Here is a 22545-nt window from a genome sequence, read left to right as displayed (position 1 = left end):
CAGGTGCACTGCTCGAAGTTCTACCCATTGGGAGGCTTTCCCTTCACCACTGTCCTTCAGGGAGGTCCCAGAAAGGGGCTGTAGTGCTGCCGCTGTGCACTTTCAAGTTGTGCCCACTTATCACACAGAGCCATCTGTAAACCAGGTTCGAGTTTTCTCTTCTTCAGTCAACTGGTCATAAGGAACTCCCCATGAGGCCATAGGTGCAGACTGGGAGATGGAAGGTAATGTGACAGGAGTGCAGACCATGGCGTTTGTGCCACTTCTTCATGCAACTTACTTGTGCCTTCAGGTCCTGCTCGGGCCCAGTCTTGTATATACCACTTCCATTTAATGATGGAGTGCTGCTGTGCACATCCAACTTTATGACTCTGTGGGTCAGACAACACCCCGTTCATGAGGCGCAGCTCAGGCCGCATGGTGACTTGGTGGCTCACAGCTAAGCATTCAGTCTCTACAAAGGCCCAGTAAGAAGCCAAAAGCTGTTTCTCAAAAGGAGAGCAGTTACTTGCAGAGAATGGCAGGGCTTTGCTCCAAAACCCTAAGGGCCTACTCTGTGATTCACCAAAGACTCCAAACAGCATCTCTATCTTCCACGGATACTTCAAGCACCATTGGATCAGCTGGATGATATGGCCCAAGAGGCAGAGTGGCTTGAACCTGTTGTAGCGTCTTCTTTTGTTCTGGGCCCCGCTCAGAACAAGCAGCTTTTTGAGTCACTTGATAAATAGGCCAGATTACCCAATACCCATTGCTGTGGAGTCAATTCTGACTCATAGCAACCCTATAGGACAGAGTAGAACTGCTCTGTAGAGTTTCCAAGGAGTGCCTGGTGGGTTTGAACTGCCGACTTTTTGGTTATCAGCCGTAGCACTTAACCACTATGCCACCAGGGTTTCCAATAGGCCAGAGCAGCATGCCCAAATGAGGAATATGTTGCCTCCAAAATCCAAAGAGGCCCTCTAGGCACTGTGCCTCCTTTTTAGTTGTGGGAGCAGCCAAATAAAATAACTTATCCTTCACTTTAGAAGGAATATCTCGACATGCCCCACACCGCAGGACCCCTAAAAATTTCACTGAGGTGGAAGGCACCTGAATTTTTGTGGGATTAATTTCCCACCCTCTAGCAGACAAATGTTTTACCAATAAGTTCAGAGTCGCTGACACTTCTTCCTTACTAGGTCCAATCAGCATAATGTCGTCAATGTAATGGACAAGTGTGATGTCTTGTGGGAGGGAAAGGCTATCATGGTCCCTGTGGACTAAATTATGACATAGGGCTGGAGAGTTAATGTATCTCTGAGGTAGGCAAGTGAAGGTATATTGCTGGCCTTGCCAGCTGAAGGCAAACTGCTTCTGGTGCTCCTTTGAAACAGGTGTGGAGAAAAAAGCATTAGCCAAATCAATAGCTGCACACCAGCTACCAGGAGATGGATTAATTTCCTCAAGCAATGAAGCTACATCTGGAACAGCAGCTGCAATTGGAATCACCACATGGTTAAGTTTTCAATAATCTACTGTCATTCTCCAAGATTCATCTGTTTTTTGCACAGACCAAATAGGCATGTCAAATGGGGATGTCGTGGGAATCACCACCCCTGCATCCTTCAAGTCCTTGACAGTGGAAGTAATCTCTGCAATCCCTCCAGGAATGCAGTATTGCTTTTGGTTTACTCTTCTCCTAGGTGAGGGCAGTTCTAATGGCTTCCACTTGGCTTTTTCTACCACAATAGCCCTTACTCCATTTGTCAGCGATCCAATGTGGGGGTTTTGGAACTGGGGAAATCACTACAGGATGGGTTCGGGGACCCACTGGACCTACTGTACGATGGACATGAGCCTAGACTTCATTAATAACCTGACCTCCATATGCCCCCACTCTGACTTGGTGGGCCACAGTGATGTTTGGAGTCTCCTGGAATTAGCGTCAGTTCAGAGCCAGTACCCAGTAATCCCCAAAAGGTCTGATTATTTCCTTTTCCCCAGTGCACAGTCATTCTTGTAAAAGGCCATAAGTCCCTCTGGGGAAGGCTGGGAGAGAGATTAAGAGTACAAATTTTTGGCAGCGTGTTGGAGTCCTTCCTCAAGGGAATCCAGCCTCCCCTTCATTCAAAGGGTTGTGGGCCTTTAAACTCGCTCAAGTCTGGGAATTGATTGAGGGACCGTGACTCTCTATTCTGGCAATTTGAGTTAGACTGCTGTTCAATTCACCTAGAATTCATCTGTTTGTACAGATCAAATAAATATTTAGTAGATTTCCCATCTATTTCAATCCTAGGGACACCATGATTAAGTAGCCAACGCCATAAGTCCATGCGAGTCAGACAATTCTGATTACTGCTCTGACTCTGCTGTCCTTTACTGCAGCCACGCCCATCTTGTCTTTGTCGATTGAGTACAGCCACTTGGCCCCTGCTACCACAGGGTCCAATCAGCCCCACTGTAGTTAGGTGTCTTAATTTGGCTAGGGCAGTTCCCACTGTCAAATCTGATATACATAAAATAGCAATCATAGCCATCTTCAAGGATGCTGGAGCTCCCTTCGCAAATTTGTTCCTCACAGTTGTGGTAGAAGATGTGTCCTCTGGGCATTCCATGTGTGGGTCTAACCTTATAAATCCACTCTAGCATGCCAATTTCCCTAAGCCTTTGGATACCTTCTTCTACAGTATACCAAGGCAGGTCTGGTACTCCAACTTGATTTAGTGTCCAAACCCAAACCAAACCCAGTGCTGTCGGGTTGATTCCAACTCATAGCAACACTACAGGACAAAGTAGAACTGCCCCATAGAGTTTCCAAGGAGCACCTGGCGGATTGGAACTGCTGACCCTTTGGTTAGCAGCCATAGCACTTAACTACTATACCACCAGGGTTTCCTGATTTAGTGTAGGCCACCTTATAATCCATGCTTCAGCAACCCAGCCAAACAAACTATTAGGTCCTTTCCTAACTTCTCAAGCCAAAACATTGAATGAAGATTCTGTGCTTAGTGGACCCATATCAATAAACTCAGACTGATCCAACTTTATGTTCCCTGCACCATTATCCCATACCCTTTATAGCCTTTCCCACACATATTCCCCAGGTTTCTGTTTGTACATATTAGAAAAGTCAAGTAGTTCTTTTGGAGTGTAGCATACGCCCTCCTGGGTCACACTTCGTACTTCACCTTTCGAGGCTTGCTGGGATTTAAGTCTAGTTGTAATCTAGAAGCCAAAATTGGTAGTGTGGAATTGTTTTGAGAGCATTCAACATTGTCTTGTAGTCTCCACCTCTTTAGAGGCAGCTGGGCTCGGGCTAATGTCATTAGATGGGAGTGGAGGACTAATGGCTTTTCTGGGCAGAGTGGTGTAGCAGACAAACGTTAAGTAATCTCTTCAGAAGGGAGCAGTTCTATTAGGGGTTCAGTGTCCCCAGCTTCCTGATTATCTTCCCATAATATGTCCCCATCCCAAGTTTCAGGATCCCAATTCTTCCCAATCAATGCCTCCACTTTAACTTCAGACACCTCTCAAGGTTGGCAATTGAGCTACTGTTGTAATTCAGCCACTCTTACAATAAGGCTCTGGGTTTGGTTTTTGGCAATTTCAGCTCTGTTACTACAAGAAATAAGGCTTTCTTTCAAAGCATAAGTGGAAGTTTGAGGTCATTTATGCGGTACTTGAGCTTTGACTCTGAAGCCTGGAGCATATCTCTTTCTTTCACCAGTTTGTCTAGTGAAAGTAGAACCAACAAACCAGCTTTCTTATACTTCTCATTCTGACAAAACTATAGAAAGACATCACGCATGTGTTCACCCAGAACCTCGCCTTTCACCAATACTGGATCTACTGGAGGTGATATTTTGTGTATTTGTATCACCACCTCACTCCATGGATGAGCAGTGTTCTCTTTACTGCTGGAAGCAGAGTCATCAACATCTTTAAGACTAACCAGACTTGAGAACAAATTTAGAAAACTCATCCTTACAATTTTGTTTCTCCAAGTGTCTTGGGCTGGGCTCTCTAGAGAAGCCAAACCAGTAAAACATGTAAAGATATATAACCAAAAAAACCAAACCCAGTGCTGTCAAGTCGATTCCGACTCATAGCGACCCCATAGAGAGATCTATATCAAGGAAACAGCTCACACGATTGTAGAGGCTAGAATGTCCTAAGTCTGTGAATCAGGATAGAGCCCTTTCCCAATTCACCCAGCCAAAGAAGCTGGCGAACCCAAGATCAACAGGTCAGAGACCAGGTTGTGAAGGCTGACAAATCCCAAGATGGGCAGGCTGAATCCAGAACGAGCCGAAAGCCTTGTCAAGGCAAGCAGGAAGGAAGTAGGCGGTGGAGGGCAGAGAGATGAAGGCTGGTACCACACTAGTACCACTCAGGTTCATGGGGGTGATCACATATCAAATTTCAACAGGGAAGGGATCACAACATTACACAACTGCCAAAACACTGAGAATCATGGCCCAGCCAAATTGACACATAATCTTAACCATCACAGATGGCATGGGACTGGACAGCATTCCCTTCCATTGTACAGGGGGTGGCCGTGTGTCGGGAACAACTCTGTGAGGCAGCTAACAACAACCACACACAATGAAAAGTCTCCCAACCACTCAGTCTTCTCTCACCCTCCCATATTAACCACTGACAACAATTATTTTGTGTATCTTTCCAGAGTTTCTTATGCATATGTAAGCAATTGTGAATATTATTCTATCCTCCCTACCCCTTTTAACTCAAAAGGTAGCATGCTGTACACATTGCTCTGCACCTTGTACTTTTTTCTTCTTCTTTCCACTTTGGAATGTATCCTGGAGACAGTTCCCTATTAATACATAGAGTTCTCATTCTTTGTTTCTGCCGAATGGTATTCCCTTGTGTTGGTGTAGCGTAAATTATCTTTGTTGTTGTTAGGTGACCCTATAGGACAGAGTAGAACTGCCCCATAGGGTTTCCAAGGAGCATGGTGGATTTGAACTGCTTGATAAATTATCTAGTTCTCTATTATTCAATAGCCATATTATCTGTCATCCAAATAGGGACACTTCAGAGAATGAAAGGAGGCTCTATTACTAATTATACAGCAGGCACAAACGGGACTCAGCCCACCAATGCTGAACAGAGATTGTTGCCAGTCTGGGTTTTTAAAAATCTTATTTTGGAGGTTTTTGTACAGTAGAGAGAGAACATCTGTGATTTGAGATGCAAATATTTTCCCCAGGTGGTTGTTTGTCTACATCTTTGCATACTGTGGTTTATTAATTTTTGCCATGCAGAAGTGTTTTGTTTTTATCTTTTCTTTGGATTTAAGTCAAAGCTAGAAAGGCCTTCCCCATTACAAAATTATAAAGGAGTGCTTCAGTGTTTTCTTCTAGAGTTTTCATTATTCTGTTTTAAATCTCTGATGCATTTGGGATTTATCCTGGTGGATGTGTGGGGTATGGATTTCTATGTTTTTAATAAGTAAAATTACTTTTTTCATTGTAATACAACCTTATAGTTAAAAAGTCAAATAGTATTTAAGGTTTATATCAAAAGACAGCCATCCTTGCCCCAGCCTACCCCCAGGCCCTCAGCCATTTTCCAGTTTCAGGTTTCTTTTGATATTTACCTCCATACTTTAGATTAACCTTATCAATTTTAAGCACCATCTATTGTTATGTTACATGAGAATTAAACTCTTACCTCCACCTGCACTTCCTTCAATATAGTTGTATATCAAAAAAAAAAAAAGAAAGGCTGGTTAAATCTGTATTTGCATTACTGTTCAGTGTGCAATCAGGTACTTGGACTATGTTTTATTTCTCTTTTTAAATTTTTTTAATTTTTCATTTTGAAATAATTGACCTGTGTTAGTAATTGTGACCCTCCCTTTCCAAAGATATAAAATCCAGACAGACTTGGGAGGAAGGTGTGGGAGGGGGGGATTTCTCATTTTTCCCCATAGCAGTTTTTTTCTAACTACTTATACAATATTATCATTTGAAATAGCTGGTTACATTTGACTCTGAATAACCAATAATCGGTGTCTCTTTTATTTACTTTGATGTTTTCAGCCTAGCATTTCTGAGCAACCCTAAGATTCATCTGACAAATATTCATAAAATTTAATATTTATTAAAATATTAATACGAGTGACTCCTTTTTACCAGGCATGGTGCTAGGCACCGGGGATACAATGGTGATTGAAACAAAGTCGGCCCATGCCCTTTTGAAGCTTACATTCTGTTGGGGGAGGCAGAGAAGAAACAGATGAACATAAAGACAACGTAAGTGCCAGAAAGAAAACAGAGTAGGGTGAGAGGATTAAGAGTGGCTCGGGACGGTGGGTGCGGTTCTAGTAGGGTGGTGTCTTAGTCACCTCATGCTGCCCTAACATAAATACCACAAATGGGTACCTTTCAAGAACAGAATTTATTTTCTCACAGTTCCCACTGAAACCCACTGCCATCAGCTTGATTCCAGCTCATATCAACCCCATAGGGTTCCAGTTCAGGAGGCTAGAAATCCTAATCCAGGGCGTGGCTCTAGAGGGAGGTCCTATCTTGTCTATTTCTGCTTCTAGGAGCTACATGCAACCCTTGGCACTCCTTAGGCTTGTAGGTGCATCTGTCTCGTCATCTGTCTTCCTCTCCCTCTGTGTGTCTCTGTGTCTGTTCTGCTCCTTTTATAACTCAGAAAAGATTAGGTTCAGGACCCATCCTATACTGACAGGACTTCATTAGCGTGACAAAAACCCTTATTTCCAAAAAGGGTTATATTTACGGGTACCAAAAACCCATTGCTATCAAGTTGATTCTGACTCATAGTGACCCTACAGGACAGAGTAGAACTGCCCCATAAGGTTTCCAAGGAGCAGTTGGTGTATTCGAACTGCCGATCTTTTGGTTAGCAGCCAAACACTTAGCCACTGTGCCACCAGGGCCCCATTTATAGGCTCAAGGATTACACTGGGAGGAATACATTATTTTGGGGGACACGATTCAATCCATAACAGTTGGTCAGAGAAAACCTCTTTGAGTGGGTGACAAAATTTGAACATCTATCTGAAAGATATAAGGAGGGGCCATGTGAAAATCTGGAGGAGTGCTTGGGGGCTGGGGATCAGCGAGGCCAAAGAGCCTGCAGCAGGAACACACTCATTGTGTCGGGGCTGGAGGCAGCAGGTTGGCCAGTGTCGGCAGTTGAATATGTGATGAAAATATTAAAATTTTTCTACAGAGGCAAGAGTTAAAATAGCTTCTCTGGAACAAGAACCATACAAAAATTAGTCATACATCCATTTTCAGGAAACAAAAGCAAATCTTAAGCAAGTTTTACTTGTCAGCACGAATTAGCATAAGTTAGCAGTACTTATCAGCATGAGTTAGCAACACTCATCCAATCAAGACAAGGCAGCTTAGCATTCAGTGCCCAAAATAAAAGAAAAATTAGATGTGATTAAACAATCAAAGCAAAGGGCAAGATACTTACCTGTGTAAACTGGATCCCCCTCACTATTTTCAGTTTGGGCTGCTCCCTGTTCTTGAATAGCTTCTCACTCAGTAAGCCCTGTTAACTCTCGTGGACTCTTGATCAAATCGTTTTTCTCTATAGAAAGATGGTGAGAAGTGATCAGATTCAGAGTAGATTTCAAGGTAGCCCAAAGGACACTTTAACTGAATGTGGGGAGTGAGAGAAAGAGGAGTCAAGGATGACCCGCCGATGTTTGAGATGAGCATTTGGGTGAACTGAGGTGCCGCTTGCTGAAGTGCAGAAGACAGGGGAAACCAAGAGTCTGGTCTGAGGTGCCTTTCGACTTACAAGTGGAGAAGCTGAGTAGACAAGAGAATGCAGGAGCCCAGGAGAAAATATGAAGACTGAGCTGTGAGGCTTTCCAGCCTGTAGAAGCTGAAAAGCCAGAGAAGTGGGCTCTGGAGATCCCAGGAGCGGCCAAGACCATGGAAGGCCAGGGGCACTGTAGCTCAAAACAAGTGTTTCAAGAAAAAGGAAGTGAACAACAGCACTGAGAACTGACAATTGAGTTTGGCAAGCTGTGTGTTGCTGGTCATTGCTGGTGACTTGGGGAAACAGTAAAGCAGTTTGGTTTAGTGGAGGGACAGAGTCCAAAGTCTGATCTGAAGAGGGAAGGGAGGCCTGGTCGTGAGGCAGGACAAGGAGCATTTAGAGGGATTTCACTGTAAAGGGGGCAGGGAAATGGAGAGATGGCTGGGAGGGAATGGGGGATTAGGGAGGGTTTCCTTTTCTTCTTTCTCTGAACTGATGGAAGGATTATACTACATTTATATACTTGTGGGGAAGCAAGGTGGAATGCCAGAGAGGGAGCCAGGGTTGGCATCGAATTCTTGGCAGGAGAGCCCAAAGAGTGAGTGCCCGGGAGGCCAGGGCAGTGAGATGAGAGGCAGTGATGGGGGAGGGGGACAAGAGAAAATTCTGGGATGATGTGGTTACTGGTAGTGAGAAAACTAAGCCCTTGCCATGACTCTTAAGGCATGATGACCAAGGCATAGGTGGCTAATGAGGCTGGGGAACAGAGAGGCAAGAGGACTTACGAACATTGCTGAAGATACCAAGAGCATCTGGTGAGAGGACAGTGTGCCAGGACTAAAAACCCTCACAGGACGGGGAAGAGAGGTTGCAGGTGGCATAGTCTGAGGCATGCTTTGCAGAGAGACTGGTTATTAGATGGAGGAGAAAGGAGAGATGCCCTGGAAGGTGAGGAGAGGGCCTCTGTCACCTCCAGGTCCTCTGGAATGTAGGACAGAGCATCTACCAGGTTGGGTATGGGGGTTTTCTGAAGGCCTCATGAGTTCCCAGTACAAGTTTGGGGGGTCAGGAAGTGGAACATTTTGGACAATGTGTGGCTCACAGCAGGATGGCCAAAGCAGGAAAGTCATGTGCACTTTTTTGAGGAGTCAGGTGAATGGGCCCCCAGGTGATCCCAAAATCAGCCAATGCTGTCATATGTATCATAGGTGTCAAGAAAGATGCTCAGTGAGCACAGCTGTTTTCTGCCTAGCTGGTGGGGGGCCAGCCCGGCCAGTGGGGGTCTTTCCTTGTGGAGATGGCCAGAAAGCACTGTGCTGTTTTCCTCCCACCCTGTCTCAAAGGTCATCTTGGGGAAACTGATGCTACTCTATGATTGCATGACCACATGCTTGGTGAAAGACCAGAGTCTGACTCTGGACCCCACTACTCTGCTAGGGACTCTGGCCCTGGGTGCGATGTGGGTAGCATCTCCCTGGGGTGGCCCTGCAAGCCCTGCTCTCTGGGCCTCACAGTGAGAACTTTTGCTTACTCATTTTCCACACTCAGCTACTACATGAAGACATCTGAATTCCCAAGGGTGGTGATTTGCATTGGGCGGAGCAGGGTACTGTGGGTTTTTAGTTTAGCTCAGGGCTCTTTTTTTCAGGGCTCAGAAACAAGCCAGAGTGCTCACAAACAGCAGGCCCCACCCAGCACTACGGCTATTTCCTGACCTCAGTCTCAAACGCAAAATTCCAAAACCATCATTAAATTGTTCAGATTTCTTCATGTCTGCTAACCTTCATAATACTCAACTGAGTGTGTGTTCACCATGGGCCCACCTGACAGCAGTTGTTTGGAACTTTGTGACCTATTCTAAGTTCACTTGGAAGAATAAAGCCAAAACAATTTTGAATATGAATAATAATGAAGGTGGGGTGCCCTGCCCAATATCAAAACAAACCAGAAAGCTGTGGTACTTTTTGAAACTATAATATCAGAAAGGAAATAGAGAGAGAGAAAAAAAAAAAAAAAACAGATTCATGAACTAGAATAGAATCCAGAGATGCTAAGACATGTGTGGGAACTTAGTACCTGACAATGGGTAGAATTTTAGATCCACAAGGAAAGGAGGAGCAATTCAACACATGAGGTTGTGAAACTTAGCTATTGGTGTGGGGGAAAAATGCAAATTAGAGTCTTGCTTTTTAAGACACAAAATTCAGAAGCCATAGATGGAAGAGTTGGACTGAGATATTTAACCACATAACAATTAATAACTTTTATACGACAAGAGACACATTTTAAAAAAGTTAAAAGATTAAGAGCAGACTGGAGGTAAAACTGACTGGGAGAAAATAGTTGCAATACGTAGCAGGCAATATTCAACATTCATTACATAATAACCAACATATAACATTTGGTACATAATAACTAACATACATAATAACCAACATACAACATTCAGTACATAATAACCAACATACAAAGAGTCCCTAAAAATGGGAAAAAAAGACAAATAATTCAGTAAAAAAAACAGATTAACAGGCAATTTTCAGGAAAAAAATGCCAGTGATTAGTAAAAATGAAGGGAAGCTTGACTTCACTAAAAATTAAGTAAGTGTAAAATAAAGCAATAATGGTATATCTTTTTATTCATCAGATTGGAAGAAGTAAACAAACATTGGAAACCCTGGTGGCGTAGTGGTTAAGTGCTACGGCTGCTAACCAAAGGATCAGCAGTTCAAATCTGCCAGGCGCTCCTTGGAAACTATGGGGCAGTAGTTCAAATCTGCCAGGCGCTCCTTGGAAACTATGGGGCAGTTCTACTCTGTCCTATAGGGTCGCTATGAGTCAGAATCGACTCGATGGCAGTGGGTTTGGTTTGGTTTTTGGTTGGTAAACAAATATTGATAATATTCTGTTTTGGCAAAATTATGCAGAAATGGGTACTGTTATACAAGGTGGGTGAAGAGTTGTTTTGAGATATTATCAAAATACTAAATACATAAACCTCTTGACACAGCATTCCCACTTCTGGAAATTCACCCCACAGAAGTACTCAGAGCTGTCTAAGAACTATAAACAAGAATATGTAACAGCAAAAATAATGGGAACAAACTAGGAATTTCCATTTACAGAACTGTTTAAAAAATTGTGGTATGTCCAACTGTATGGAATATGATGCATCTGTAAGAAAGAATGGGTCAAACATACTCTTTGAAAGATGTGCACAAGATATAGTTGTTTAGTTTCTTAACAGTGTTACATGTATGTGTGTGTGTATTTCACTAATTCTCAGTTGCAGACCTTTTTCACATTTTAACAGAATATGTCATCAGTAGCATCTTTGATTGTATAATATGTGGTATTGTATTTACGTAAGTGCAGAAAAATATCTGGAACAATTCTCACAACCTTTTACTGTGGAGAGGGTGGGGAACAAGACGGTTCTCTCAGACACAAAGAAGGAGGGTTTCCCGTTGTGGGACCAGAGAGCAGAACTTGCCACAAGCTCCTAATTCCTGGAAGTGGCGGTACTGAGCGCTTGGCCTGAGGTAATGTCTCACATTTCTCATGGGAGCAGTGAAGTAAAGTTTATAAACGTAGAATAAATAACTCGAATATGTGGTGAAGAGCTGAATACTGGATTTTAAAATGTCCTCACAGCTCCTTCAGCCTCCTCAACAGATGTGTTTTGCAAAACACACTAGTAAAAAATGACATTTTCCACCTGAGGTCTCAAGCTCGCTAAAGAAACAAGTGCATCATTTCAGATGAAGGAACTGTACATACAAATCCCCAGAGATGGGCATGGTGACAGTAGTCTTGTAGCTTGAACATTTGCTGGGAAATTGAACAAGTTTTGCAGAGACGAGACGGAGGCTCACAAGTAGGAGGAAAGCCTGACTGGGGCCTGAACGGTGACCCTTGGGTGCACTGATGCGGGGCCGCCTCATTCCATCCGTAGAATAAAAGGAAGCTGGGTTGGAGGTGTATACTGGGCCAAACCCAGAGCAAAATTCTGTACAATCTGGGACCACACAGAGAGGAAAGAGAAGAGAAGGGGAAGTCAGGCGTCCTGATTCAGTTTGTGTGTTACCTCATGGGGACTCTCCACCTGGAGCCTAGTGTTCAGCCCCCAGCCTCTGCCAAAAAAAAAAAAAAAAGGCAACTCTTAATCCTACCCCAGGAGGCGGGGTAACTCCAGGACTCCCCAGCACCCTTTCATGTGTGAATTATCTGATACCCTCAAAAGCATCAACATTGGGTAGAAAGAGCATGTCTAAGACAGACTTTAGTGCCCTTACCCAGGATCCACAGGCAGATTTGGCCCGGGGCAGACAAGGTGTGGGCATCACCAGGGCTGCTGGGATAAAAACAGACTCAGAGATCCAGCTCAGCCATGTGCCACCTGTGGTGGCCCTGGGGAGTCATTGGTTGCCCTCTCCTTTGGCTCCTTTATCTCTCTACCCAGGATCAGATGACAAGCTCTGTGACTTCTTTTTATACGCTTTTAATGAAAACTGTAATGGATCACAGTGGTTCAATCCCATTGTGTATGGGGTTTTCATGGGTCAAAGGCCAACTCTATTGCAGCCAACAACAATAACGCTGTGAGTGTAACTATAAAAATTGTTTATTATGTGTTCGTTATTGTTGTTAGCTGCTATGGAACTGGCCCCCGACCCATGGCCATCCCATGCACAATGGGAGAAATGCTGCCCAGTCCTACGCCATCCCTGTGATGGGTTGCAGATTGGATGGTTGTGATCCATAGGATTTTCATCGGCTCATTTTAGGAAGTAAATCACCAGGCCTTTCTCTCTAGTCTGGAAACTCCACTGGAACCTGTTCAGCATCACAGCCTCCACTGACAGACAGGTATATTGGCCAGGAATTGAACTTGGGTCTCCAGCATGGAAGGTGAGAATTTTACCACTGACTCACCACTGCCTCCATTTTATCGCATGCGCTGGGGTAATATCTTGAAAGTGGTGGCTCAGTTCTTCCCTTTTGCGTTTCTAGATTTTGACCTTACTCGGTCAGCCCAAAGCATCCAACTGGGGTAGGGTTGGAGAGAGGGGGAGGATTAGGTTTGTTGTTGCAGAAATTCAAACAGAAAGAATGAGTGGTCAGCTTGGACACTCAAAACAGAATGTGGCTACAGGACAACAGTCTTGGAAGCAAAGGAACTGGACAACTCAGATGAGAAATGTTCCACAACAGAGCAGAGAGGATATCATCAGGGCAGAGACAGACAAAAGGAGGGAAAGCTGGAGGTCAGCCTCCTCCTCCGGTCCTGGGGGATTACAGGAAGAAAAAGGTGCCCAAGAAAGATTATGCCCACCAGGCGCTAAGCTCTTGTTCACCTCCCTCTCTTGATATTCACAGTTTGATGTGCAGGACTTCTGGGGATATCCAGGGTCCGGGGGATCCCAGAAGCATGGGTTAGCAGCACGCTGTTCAGGTGTGGTGAAATCAGTTCCTTTATGTGGCATTTTGCCTTGGTTCTTAAACCAGACATGCTAGGTGGTTGAACTTTGAACAAATAATGCTACAGAGCTTAAAATGTCCCTAATACCACTTTGACTCATTTCTAGCTTTTCAGATGCAATTTTTTTCAACTTTTAGTTGTTTCTTCTGGCATTTACCCCCATGTTGCTAATCATTCTTTTTCTTTTTAACAACTTTATTGAGACAAAATTAACACCATGAAATTCACCCTTTTAGTGTGTACAATTCAGTGGATTTTAGTATATTCACAAGGTTGTCCAACTATCACCTCTATCCAATTTCAGAATATTTTCATCACCCCATGAAGAAACCCTGCACTCATTAACAGTCATTCTCCATTACCCTCTCTCCTCAGCCCTGGCAGCCATTAATCTGCTTTCTGTCTCTATGGATTTGCCCATTCTGGACATTTATTATTAACAGAATTATACAATACGTGGCATCTTGTGTCTGGCTGCTAACCAAAAGATGGGCAGCTCTAATCCACCAGCTGCCCCTTGGAAACCCTATGGGGCAGTTCTACTCTGTCCTGTAGGGTCACTACGAGTCCGAATTGACTCAACAGCAGTGGGTTTAGTTCCTTTCATTAGCATAGTGTTCCAAGGTTGATTCATGTTGTAGCATGTATCAGCATTTCATTTTTTATTATGGCCAAATAATATTCCACTGCATGGTGTCTTAGTTATCTAGTGCTGCTATAGAAGAAATACCACAAGTAGATGGCTTTAACAAAGAGAAATTCATTTCTTTAAAGTAGGCTAAAAGTACAAATTCAGGGAGTCAGTATCAGAGGAAGGCTTCCTCTCTCTGTCAGCCTTCTCATCAATTTCCCCCCGGACTAGGAGCTTCTCCACACAGGGACCCTCAGTCCAAAGGATGCACTCTGCATCCGGCACTGCTGTCTAGGTGGTATGCAGTCCCCAACTCTCTGCTTGCTTCCCTTTCCTTTTATCTCTTTTAAGATAAAACATGGTGCAGGCCATACCCCAGGGAAACGCCCTTACCAAGATGAGAGTGTCCGTGACAGTCTGAGTCCAGGAAAGGGTGATATTGTGCACTTCCTCTCCTGTTACACCCTAACCAGCTAAAGAGGTTTTAATACTACCCCCCAAATCTCCCACAGCTGCCTAATTGGTCCTAGTCAGGGGCTCCACACTCCATGGTATGCCTTCAGTGTTTGAGGAAGGGAGTTGTCCACAGACCCAGCAACTGCTTTGGTTGTGGACTTTGGTGAAGCTGCGAGCCCACCCCAGGAATCCCCGAAGGGAAGAAAGCAGAGTTGGCCATACCTACGGTAGGAAAGACAGGTGTTTAATAGGTACCAAGAGGGGTACCTCTTCTGTTAGGATCGCACCTGTGGCTTCCCCTCAGGTGGTGAGCTGAGTGTACCATACATGCTGCCTTGGGATGGTCACTTCAGGGGTTGTGAGTAAAGCCACCCATTTTGCTGTGTGCTAGAAAAGGAGACCTACTTCAGTCCCTCGTGATATAGCCATTGTTCCTTTACATGTGAAGTGTGACTGTCAAGACCTTCCGTGTAGTAGGATGTTGGGCTCCTATCTTAGGCTGATCAGTTTCCCCACCTCCAGAGAGATGAAGTAACCAACCCACCCTGGCGGGATAACCCATGACAAGTGCCAGTAGATGGTTCTACTTCCCGGTGTCAGGTTCTGAGGTGCCTGAAGGACCCTGATGTTTTGTTCTGGTAACAATCTTGGTGGATAAGCTTCCGGAGCCTATGATGTCACTTGTGTCATTGTTGAAGGATCGCTCGGGGCTCCTAGTCTGGCATATGGGGCTAAAGCCCCAGTGGGAGCCAAATTTATCAACTTCAAAGCTTCGGGCGGCACCCTAGTCCACCCCACCGGGGAAGCCTTGCCCATAAGGCTTCATATTTGTTATTTTAGGTCACCGTTCTTACCCGAACAGACAACTCCTAGGAGCCTTACCGAGGTTCCTGCCCCCTGCACCCTTTGGGGCTTCATGGCTCATCCTCTCCCCTGGCACATTCCCCCTCTTCTGCAAGGTTTCTGAGCCCCCCAAAAGGTGTTACACCAATGTGATGAAACCAATGTAATGAAACCAATGGACAGTAGCAGGAAAGGGGAAAAGAGTCAAATCCCTACAAACCATGCCATGGCAAATGGTGGGACTATGTAGATACCCTTGTGGTAGCATCTGGAACATCTATTTCTGTCCCTCATGGGGCTACAGGGATGATACATGCCCAAATCTCTAGTAAGGGTTTCCAACAAGGAAGTATGTTCAGGACTGCAGCATGTATAGGAGTGACCCCCTTGTTAAGTTCTCTGTAGTCCATGATCATATGCCAGGACCCATCTGATCTCTTCACAGCACACGCAGCGCTATTAAAAGGACTGTGGACTTCACGGAGGATACCTACGCTTTTCAATTCCAAAATGGTTTAACTTATTTCCTTATAATCTCTGGGAAAACTTATATTGCCTGATATTTACCACTCTTTGTGGTAGGGACACGGTCACTCGTTTCCATGCTGCATTCCACCTCAAGACTGCTTTTATCACCCTCACCCACAGTTGAAATTCTCCCACAGACCTGGTCAAAATCAGTCCCATGAGACATCCATCCCTAGAATGTATTCTGGTATTGGGGAAATATAAACTTGACACAGTTTAGGGGGAGTAAAAAAAAAAAAAAATTTTTTTTTAATGACCTATTTGTAGGATTTGGAGTACCTGACGTACACGAATTGACTTTCTACCATATCCACCAATTGTCTTAGTCATCTAGTGCTGTTGTAACAGAAATACCACAAGTGGATGGCTTTAACAAAGAGAATTTTATTTCCTCAGTGTAAAGTAGGCTAAAAGTTCAAATTCAAGGCATCAGCTCCAGAGGAAGGCTTTCTTTCTCTGTCGGCTCTGGAGAAAGGTCCTTGTCCTCAATCTTCCCATGGTTGAGAGGCTTCTCAGGCTCAGAGACCCCAGGTTCAAAGGAAGTGCTCTCCTCCTGGTGCTGCTTTCTTAATGGTATGAGGTCCCTAACTCTCTGCTTGCTTCCCTTTCCTTTTATTTCTTGAGAGATGAAAGGTTGTGCTACAACCCCACCCTAATCCTCTCGACATAAAATTACAATCACAAAATGGAGGACAATCACACAATACTGGGAATCATGGCCTAACCAAGCCGACGCATATTTTTTGGGGGGACACAATTCAATCTATGACAGGGGCCCTTGATACTGTTCAGGGTTTCCAAAGATAAGGGTGCATCCTGTCTCGTATCAACCACAGCCAACTCTCACTGCTTGTTTGTTGTTGAGCAATGTATTGTGACCTCTACATGGGGCCTCTGGTCCTCCTGAAGGGCTCTGACCCATGAGTGACCTTGGCCCCATCCCTAGTCCCACCAAGGGGCACTTCCTCACAGGAAGCTGCATGTAAACACTGCCAGAGGGGGGGTGATAGTTATACTACTCATTTTTTCTGCCTTGGCTCCATTTTAAGAGACACCATCTCCCCCGATATCCCACAGACATAGTAACCAAGCTTGAAACGGTCTCCTTTCACTTCTGCTGGGATTTCCCACACAATTCAACCACCTCAGTGGGAAGGTATTCCAGCATTGTCATGAAATTGGCAGGCAAGATTTCTTGTCTATGGTCATCAGGTTTGCGGGGTACCTTTCATCTGATGGGTAATTAGAGGTCGTGCCAGAGGGGCCATTCTGCAAAGCCAGGCTCCTCCTCAGCTATCACTTCCACATCTGAATAGATTCATTCTCCCAAGGATTTCACATTTTCCTATCCCAGTCACCTTTCATCAACACTACCTTGATCTTTGCCTTTGGCACTTTCCTTCCTCCTGTCTTCACAAAACTGCAGGCAAGCATTTCTAGCTGCTCATCTTGGTCACGAACATGGCTGCTAAATACATCAGTCATGGCCACAAACAACTGCCGCACATCCCTTTCCAGCTGTAACTCTTCCTGCAAAGTTCTTACTTGTGCTTCAGCCACTAGCTGGGTGTTGGTGGCCAGCAGAATGGCCCAGAGCAGCAGCCACCCTACAGCCACTATTGCTTTCCTAGTTTCTTCCACTACTTATGTAGTTGTACATCTTCCTGCAACCATGCTATGCCACTTAGCATTTTGGGGGCATCACCTGCTCATGTGGCAGTCTGCACATATCAAGCATACAAGTGAGACCTCCCCACATGGAGGTCACTGGCCAACCCAGAATTTCCCCTGCAAAGGCCCCACTCCCACTTGTCATTTCCTTGGTCTCTTGCCTGGCTCAAAGAATGTGAAAATTCCCTCTGAAAATGGAGGGCACTGAGAGACTGAAGAAAGAGACAGGTGACTCCAGGGTGGCAGCAAGGAGTTTATTAGAGAGACTTACATACAAGAAGAATCCTGCCTGGCTGCAGTACCAAGCAGATCTCTGCACCCCGCAATGGGAGGACAGAGGTTTTATAGTAGTGGTGGATAATGGTGGCTACATGCTAGGGACTTACATAAGGATGACTTAGCAAATGGTAGTGAACTAGCGGAACACATGAGGACGTTCATGTTCAGTCTCGCAAAGCCTATTTCATCTTCACCCACCCAACAGCAGCACAAAACTCATTCTTCTCCAATGCACATAGAACATTCTTCAGAATAGATCGTATCTTAAGTCACAAAGCAAACCTCAATAAATTAAAAAAAAAATTGAAATCATACAAAGCATCTTCTGTGATCATAATGTTACAATGCTAAAAATCAACAACAGGAAGAATACCAACCAGCAAACAAACAACAACAAAAAAGAAGAAGGAGAAAAAACTCCAAGACACAAATACACAGAAACCAATAACACATTACTAAAAAAACTACTGGGTCAACAGAAGAAATCAAAACTAAAATTAAAAAATACTTAGAATCAAATGATAATGAAACACACAACATACCAAAACATGAGACATAGCAAAAGCAGTACTAAGAGGGAAATTCATAGCAATAAATGCCTACATTAAAAAAGAAGAAAGTTCGAAAATCAATAACAACTTGCACAAATGAAAAGGAAGAGCAAAAGAAAACCAAAGCTACCAGAAGAAAAGAAATAAAAAGATCAGAGCAGAAAATAAATGAAATAGAAAACAGAAAAACAATAGAATCAACAAGACCAGAGGTTGGTCCTTTGAAAGGATCAATAAAATAGACAAACCACTGGCTGAATTAACAAAGGAAAAGAAATGAGGATGCAAATAACCAGAATAAGAAATGAAAGAAACATTATGTCATGGACTGAATTATTTTCCCCCATCAAAATGTGTATATCAACTTGGTTAGGCCATGATTCCCAGTATTCTGTGGTTGTCCTCCATTTTGTGATTGTAATTTTATGTTAAAGAGGATTAGGGTGAGATTGTAATATGCTTACCAGGTCACATCCCTGGGGTGTGGCCTGCACCACCTCTTATTTCTCAAGAGATAAAAGGAAAGGGAAGCTAGCAGAGGGGTGGACCTCATACCACCAAGAACGCAGTGCAGGGAGAGAGCGCATCCTTTTAACCCAGGGTTCCTGTGCAGAGAAGCCCCTAGCCCAGGAGAAGATTGATGAGAAGGCCGACAGAGAGAGAAAGCCTTCCCCTGGAGCCGATGTCCTGAATTTGGACTTTTAGCCTACTTTACTGTGAAGAAATAAATTTCTCTTTATTAAAGCCATCCACTTATGGTATTTGTACTATAGCAGCACTAGGTGACTAAGACACATTACAACATATCAGAGATAAAGAGGATCATAACAGAATAATACGGAAGATTGTAATCCAACAAATGTGAAAACCTGAAAGAAATGGACGAATTCCTAAGATCACACTACCTACCTAGACCAACACAAATAGAGAGAGAAAATCTAAACAGACCCATAACAAAAGAAGAGATTGAAGATGTCATCCAAACATACCCAACAACGAGAAAAAGCAAGGACCAGATGGCTTCACTGAGGAATTTTACCATTCAGAGAAGAATGTTCCAAATCTTCCAAAACGTAGAACAGGAAAGAGTACACCCTAACTCATTCTATGAAGCCAGCATCACCCTGATACCAAAGCCAGGTAAAGATACCACAAACAAAGAAAATTACAGAGCAGTGTCCCTCATGAATATAGGCTCAAAAATTCTTAACAAAATTCCAGCCAACAGAATTCAACATGTTAAGAAAATCATGCATCATGATCAAGTGGGATTCATACCAGGAATGCAGAGGTGGTTCAAAATTAGAAATTAATCAAATTCACCACATAAATAAAACAAAAGAGAAGAATCACATGATCATCTCAATTAATGCAGAAAAGACATTTTATAAAATCCAACACCCTTTCCTGACAAAGACTCTTTGCAAATAGGAATCAAAGGGGAATTCTTCAACATAATTTAAGGGCATATATGCAAAATAAACTGCCAACTTTATTCTCAATGGAGAAAGGCTGAGACCCTTCCCCATGAAAACAGGAACAAGACAAGGATGTCCATTATCACCACTCTCATTCAATGTTGTACTGGAGGACTTAGCCAGAGCAATAAGGCAATAAAGAGAAATAAAGGATATTCAAACTGGAAAGGAAGAAGTTAATCCTTTCATGGGTGATTTTTTTTTTTTTTTTTTTGGTGATACCATGTTTTTCCCCTCACGTGTCTGTCAGTTTGTTGTACTGTGGGGACTTGCATGTTGCTGTGATGCTGGAAGCTATGCCACTGGTATTCAGACACCAGCAGGGTCGCCCATTGAGGACAGGTTTCAGCTGAGCTTCCAGACTAAGATAGACTAGGAAGAAGGACCCAGCAGTCTACTTTTGAAAAGCATTAGCCAGTGAAAACCTTATGAATAGCAGTGGAACATTGTCTGATATAGTGCTGGAAGGTGAGCCCCCCAGGTTGGAAGGCACTCAAAAGATGACTGGGGAAGAGCTGCCTCCTCAAAGTAGAGTCGACCTTAATGACATGGATGGAATAAAGCTTTCGGGACCTTCATTTGCTGATGGGGCATGACTCAAAATGAGAAGAAATAGCTGCAAACATCCATTAATAATTGGAACCTGGAATGTACGAAGTATCAATCTAGGAAAATTGGAAATTGTCAAAAATGAAATGGAACACATAAACATCGATATCCTAGGCATTAGCGAGCTGAAATGGGCCGGTATTGGCCATTTTGAATCAGATAATCATATAGTCTACTATGCTGGGAATGACAACTTGAAGAGGAATGGTGTTGCATTCATCATCAAAATGAATGTTTCAAGATGCATTCTGAAGTACAACGCTGTCAGGGATAGGATAATATCCGTATGTCTACAAGGAAGACCAGTTAATAGGACTATTATTCAAATTTACACACCAACCACTAGGGCCAAAGATGAAGAAATAGAAGATTTTTATCAGCTGCTGCAGTCTGAAATTGATCGAACATGCAATGAAGATGCATTGATAACTACTGGCGAATGGAATGTGAAAGTTGGAAACAAAGAAGAAGGATCAGTAGTTGGAAAATATGCCCTTGGTGATAGAAACAATGCCAGAGATTGAATGATAGAATTTTGCAAGACCAGTGACTTCTTCATTGCAAATACTTTCTTTCACCAACATAAACGGTGACTACACACATGGACCTCACCAGATGGAACACACAGAAATCAAATCGACTACATCTGTGGAAAGAGACGATGGAAAAGTTCAATATCATCAGTTGGAAAAAGGTCAGGGGTCAACTATGGAACAGACCATCAACTGCTCATAGGCAAGTTCAAGCTGAAACTGAAGAAAATCAGAGCAAGTCCACGGGAGCCAAAATATGACCTTGAGTATATCCCACCTGAATTTAGAGACCATCTCAAGAATAGATTTGCCACATTGAACACTAGTGACCTAAGACCAGACGAGTTGTGGAGTGACACCAAGGATATCATCCATGAAGAAGGCAAGAGGTCACTAAAAAGACAGGAAAGAAAGAAAAGACCAAGATGGATGTCAGAGGAGACTCTGAAACTTGCTCTTGAGCGTCAAGCAGCTAAAGCAAAAGGAAGAATTGATGAAGTAAAATAACTGAACAGAAGATTTCAAAGGGCTTCTCAAGAAGACAAAGTAAAATATTATAATGACATGTGCAAAGAGCTGGAGATGGAAAACCAAAAGGGAAGAACACGCTCGGCATTTCTCAAGCCGAAAGAACTGAAGAAAAAATTCCAGCGTCGAGTTGCAATAGTGAAGGATTCCATGGGGAAAATATTAAGCGATGCAGGAAGCATCAAAAGAAGATGGAGGGAATACACGGAGTCATTATATCAAAAAGAATTAGCTGATGTTCAACCATTTCAAGAGATGGCATATGATCAGGAACCAATGGTACTGAAGGAAGAAGTCCAAGCTGCTCTGAAGACATTGGCGAAAAAAAAGGCTCCAGGGATTGATGGAATATCAATTGAGATGTTTCAACAAATAGATGCAGCGCTGGAGGTGCTCATTCCTTTATGCCAAGAAATATGGAAGACAGCTTCCTGGCCAACTGACTGGAAGAGATCAATGTTTATGCCTATTCCCAAGAAAGGTGATTCAACCGAATGTGGAAATTCTAGAACAATATCATTAATATCACACGCAAGCAAAATTTTGCTGAAGGTCATTCAAAAATGGCTGCAGCAGTGTATCGACAGGGAACTGCCAGAAATTCTGGCTGGTTTCAGAAGAGGACGTGGAACCAGGAATATCATTGCTGATGTCAGATGGATCCTGGCTGAAAGAAGAGAATACCAGAAGGATGTTTACCTGTGTTTTATTGACTACGCAAAGGCATTCAACTGTGTGGATCATAACAAATTATGGATAACATTGCGAAGAATGGGAATTCCAGAACACTTAATTGTGCTCATGAGGAAACTTTACATAGATCAAGAGGCGGTTGTTTGGACAGAACAAGGGGATAGTGATTGGTTTGAAGTCAGGAAAGGTGTGCGTCAGGGTTGTATTCTTTCACCATTCCTATTCAATCTGTATGCTGAGCAAATAATATGAGAAGCTGGACTATATGAAGAAGAATGGGGCATCAGAATTGGAGGAAGACTTATTAACAACCTGTGTTATGCAGATGACACAACCTTGCTTGCTGAAAGTGAAAAGGACTTGAAACACTTACTAATGAAGATCAAAGACCACAGCTTTCAGTATGGGTTGCACCTCAACATAAAGAAAACAAAAATCCTCACAACTGGACCAATGAGCAACATCATGATAAATGGAGAAGAGATTGAAGTTGTCGAGGATT

This window comes from Loxodonta africana, chromosome 18 (genome assembly GCF_030014295.1).
Source record: "Loxodonta africana isolate mLoxAfr1 chromosome 18, mLoxAfr1.hap2, whole genome shotgun sequence".
NCBI lineage: Eukaryota > Metazoa > Chordata > Mammalia > Proboscidea > Elephantidae > Loxodonta > Loxodonta africana.
The sequence above is the reverse complement of the archived record's forward strand: the minus strand, read 5'-3'. Positions refer to the sequence as shown.